Here is a 5165-nt window from a genome sequence, read left to right on the forward strand (position 1 = left end):
AAGAATATAGTAGATATGTTAACTAAGATACTTCCCAGGGAAAAGCTTGAGCTTTGCAGTAACTTGACCGGAATGAGTTCCCTGGCCAAGGTAAGTTCCAAATGAAATTGCTATGGTGATGAATCTCCTCCTAATAGGGCTGAAGGGGGAGATTCTTAGAAAAATGGGATCCAGCCCCATGTAAGTGGTTTTGGACCAAGTAAAGGCTATATGCCTTAATCTTTCATTTTACACAGACCCCTAGCTACTTAATAAAAAAGAGGTGGGGTTGTTTTAAGTGTGTGTCGAAAACCAAGTAAAGAAAGAGGAAAAGCCAAGAAAAGCATAGAGAAAAAGGAGAAGGGAGAGTTGGTTGAACGAAAGTCGATCTATAGTCCGATTGAGTTGGAACCTTGTCAAGAGGTTTATGATTCAGAGTTCTATATTCTGAACGGTGAAGATCGGGTTTGAAGCTCTCTAGGAACAAATCCAGGGTGTATTTGTTGAGTTACTTATTTGGTGAGATTTCTCCAATTGTTTTCTCTAGTTGTTGTTTAGCTCTAGTTTTAGCTAGAGAAGAACTTTGCATACCTATTATTTGATAGTGAAGATTTTTCTGATGGTCCGTGGTTTTTTTCTTCTATACTGGAGGGTTTTTCACGTATATCTTGGTGTGTTTTAGTTTTCCTACGTTTTTTATTATTGATTATTGTCTATTGCTTCTGTATTGTTGTGATTATTGCTTCAGGCGCAACAGAGTGAAATTGAAATAAATTGTTGGGTTTTTAAAGGTTTTGAAAGAGGTATTAATATAAGTTTTGTATAGAGAAAGTGGTCTTGATTAACAAGGGCTGGTGTCAAGGAAAAAGGCATCGATGTTAGAAAAGTAATGTTTATTGGTTTTATAGTTGAAGGAAAAGCAGTACTCAATGAAAAACAAGTTTAGTTTTCTCTGGTGTATGATTTGTGGTATAGTTGTCGGTTTCAAACTGTGATTTTGATTATTATAAGGTTTTGGGGTGGGAATATTTAGGACTTAGGTTAGGGAATAATAATGCGAGGATGAAAAGGACCACTAGATTGGGAAACTTCTGTCTTGAGCAATTGTTAAATGTCTTCGGCTTCAAATATTGATTGAACTTTTCAATTTCAAACTTTGAAGCTTCTATAAACGAGATCTTCTTTTCTTTTTTTCAATAGGTTATGCATTGTAAAAATGAAAATTAATTTGGGTATGGAAACAAATTTACTTCTGAATCCACTTCTTTTATACTTTTTCTTTGTCAAGAAAAGCAAAATTTCTACGTCTTTGCCGACATTTGAAAATTTGAACCTACTTTCTAATGTCTTTTGTTCTCAAAGATTATTTGGTATTCTGTGAGTAAATATGTTCATTTGCCTTTTCTAGCCCACTGTTTTCTTTCTCCCTTCTCCCAGCAGAGGTTTAGAACCCAGCGATTTGTTCCAAGCCGCGTTTTGCGCTGCGTTTTACTCTTCTAGGTTTGGCTTGCAACACAATTTATCTCATCTCAATCTAGAACAAGAAAAATGAACAAAAAAAAAGAAGGATTTGAATAACATTTTTTCTGTGGGTAGAGAATAGAAACAAGAATGCTGTATTTCATCCAAATTATGCTAGTACGTAAGAGCCAAGAAAAATCCCACTAATATTGTTGGTTCTTCTTGATAAATCTTTTAACATGTTCAACGAGTTTTAAATTTATAAACAAAATATTTGGAGTAAATCAAAAGAACAAATATTGAAATTTGATTGCCTCCAAACAATTGTAGGGATAAAAACTACGGTATCATTGCGAGTGATGATAATTAAGTCTTAGGAATGATCTTGGTAAAAGAAAAAATGGATTTGAAAGAGATGTACATTCTTATGAAATTGACTAATCGAAATATAGGTATAATTATATATGCATAGGCATAAAAGGAACTAGCTAGAAATCCACAAAAATAGTAGACACACCAAACTATGGAGATTTTTGTTTTTAGTAGCTTGGGCCGTGCATCTAATGACCAAGTTATGCTACTGCTTGTAATTGGTTGAAGAAGAAGCTTTGTCCTCATCTTTTTGAATTGCATGAGCTTCTTTCGACACTCGAATCAACTCCAGCTCCATTGCAACTTCTTTCATTGTGGGTCTTTCCTTTCCATCAAGATTCAAGCATCTTTTTGCAAGCTTAGCAACTGCTGTAATCTCTTTCTGCGAACCATCTTTCATTACACTTTGATCAAGAATATCAAACAACGAGTTCTCTTCCATTGAAAGCAAGAAACAAGCTGCCAAGGATCTTACTTCCTCTGTTTGGCTTGAAGAGATTAGAGGTTTTGCCCTGTTAATAGCTCAGTAAGAACAACTCCAAAGCTATAAACATCACTCTTCTCTGTAAATTGGTTCGACCTGAAATACTCAGGATCTAAGTATCCGAATGTTCCTTGTACCTGAGTGGTCAGATGAGTTTGTTCAGATGTAATCGACCTTGATGTTCCGAAATCCGACACTTTGGCTCTGTATTTATCATCCAAAAGTATGTTGCTGGATTTTATGTCTCGATGATAAATAGGAGCCGAAGCTGATGAATGCATATATGATAAAGCATTGGCAACATCCACCGCAATTCTAAGGCGCATCTCCCATCTGATTGGGAATAATTCTTCATTCTTCTCATGAATATGTTGAGACAAAGTTCCATTAATGATGAACTCATACACCAATAATGGAACTTGAGTCTCCAAGCAACACCCTAATAATTTAACTACATTTCTATGATTAATTTGCGATAAAATTATCATCTCATTAATGAATTCCTGAAGTTTCTTTTCATCAAATTTCTTTCCAATACCCACCCTTTTCGGTTTCTTGATAGCCACAATGCTTCCATCTGCCAACATTCCTTTATAAACAGTTCCTTGCCCTCCTTGGCCAAGGATTCTATGAGCACTATAGTTGTCAGTGGCATTCTCCAATTCCGCTGATGTAAACAATCTTATCATTTCAACTGTTCCTTCATGAGAACATAATTTTTGTTGCAGGAGTAAACCGCCATTCCTTTTGAAGTTGTTTTGCTTCAGCTTGACGTTTTTTCTTCTATTTGCTACTTTCCAGCACCAAAATGCACCAATTAGCAGAACTAGTGTGCCACTACCTGTACTGCAACCTACAAAAATTAAAGCCAACAATTTATGTAAAAGTTATACATATCTAGGCAGGTTACGCTGCTCTCTTTCGATGAAAACATGATATATGTTTTCTCTCATAAAGCTTATCAAAACTCTCATATGATATAAATAGAAATATGAGCAAGAAAGTGAATTCATTCCTCACCTATAATGATTGTCTTTGTCCGAGATTTTTTGCTTAAAAGTTCGCCTAAATCCTTGGGATAACAGTGATCTTTTGCGTTGGTGTAACTTTCATATCCATCAGGACATGGCCAAGTACAATGAAATTTTCCAGGATTGGTTAAACAAAGCATCTGACAAAATTTATGTTTCCGATCCGCAAATTTGCCAAAGCCTGTGATTTAAGAGAAAATAAAGCTATATTTAGCTTAAAAATTAAGTAAAGCAAATTCACACATGCCTAGCCTATACATACATACATACATACATATATATATATATATATATATATATATATATATATACACCTCGGAATTCAGAAAGTTGTGTGCCGTCTTTCTTAGACTTGCTGCAAACACAAAAATGAGTGGAGCTTAAGTTTCTCCAACAATGATCACCATCTCCATCACAAAAGCTGTTTGAACCTTTTTTCCAATTGCACATGCCGTTTATTGGGATGCTCCATTGCAGCACTGCTGGAACATGCGTCTGATTTATAATCTCATCAGGAATAGAATCGTCCCGTTTTAACATGTCATCGGCAATCATGAAGGCAGATCCGCATCCATCAATGTTGTCGTCAATATCTTTACCACAAGGATTAGTCTGATTTGCAACAAAATAAGTGATAGTTGGAGGAATTCTAATATGGCAGCCATCGACATGAGCCTTATCACTACATTCGGCCAACAGGCAGCCTCCAATAGTATTTTGATTATGAACAATGGTCGACCATTTGCGACAGCCTAGAAACGCGAACCTGTTGTAGCCATTTGAGAAGAAAAATGGGCTGTTGCCGCTTTCCAGATAGATAGGGAAAGGAATGCTGTTATCGGTTTTGCTACAATTGAATTTCGTCACTGGATTCAAAACACGAACCGTGCCAAAGGAAAACGAAACATTGAGTAGTTCGAGATTAATACTACTAATGAAAGGCTTCCGACCTCCATCAATGGTTTTATTGCAAGTCACTCTAAACGACTCATTAAAAAAACACCCATCTTCTATTCCAAATGGGTATGGGATGTTAACATTCCCACACCTATCAGTACAATTAGGCTTCGCCATTTTTGGACTTTTTGGCAGTGTTATTGCGTCCGTAATTAGCCACGGTTGCAATAGCAATAAAATCACCAACTTAACTACAAAGTGAAAAGCCATATTCTCTCTCACTCTCTCTGCATCTGCGCTCTTTTCTCCCACTTTTTAAACTAAAATCGACTGTAAATAATCCAGACAAACGAAAAGTAATGTAAAAACAATGTGGAACATGTGGACGGCTAGGTAATTAATTAAAACATTAAAACATTCACCACCACCAAACCTGAATTACTATTGGTAATGGCGGCGTGGCCATTCTTTGTGTTGCACCATTCCATGTTCTCTTTATATTTAAATTTATATAATTTATGCATTTATATTAGGTAAAATAGTGATAATTTATATATTTTTATTATGTTTTATATAAAAATTATATATTATAATTTATATCAACATAAAATTATAAAATATTTTTTTTATTAAATTCATTTATGATTTTTGTTAAATTTTTAAATTATATCACCTTTTTATTTTTATTTGTATTATTTTCGTGTTATATTATCGTAACATGAATTTGAATACAATTTTTGAATATATTAATCTAAACTAATTACATTGGATGTATATTTCATAAAAAAAAAAAATTATAATCTATGTAGGAACGATGACACTAAATTGTTGTTAATGATGGTGGTTAGTGCATCATCTAGCCAGTTATAGACTAATGTTTGAATTCCTTTTTTTTTTAATGCATTTTACATATTATTTATGCTATGTTATTTTAGGTCGGT

At 34.5% G+C, this 5165-nt stretch overlaps 1 pseudogene; it reads right to left on the minus strand.

Moving 5' to 3' along the window:
* Positions 1-2017: 2017 nt before the first annotated feature.
* On the minus strand, positions 2018-4401 carry LOC111287744 (putative wall-associated receptor kinase-like 16 pseudogene; annotated as a pseudogene).
* Positions 4402-5165: the final 764 nt, after the last annotated feature.

Source organism: Durio zibethinus, chromosome 4 (assembly GCF_047325235.1).
Source record: "Durio zibethinus cultivar Kanyao isolate XHJ-2024 chromosome 4, ASM4732523v1, whole genome shotgun sequence".
Lineage (NCBI taxonomy): Eukaryota > Viridiplantae > Streptophyta > Magnoliopsida > Malvales > Malvaceae > Durio > Durio zibethinus.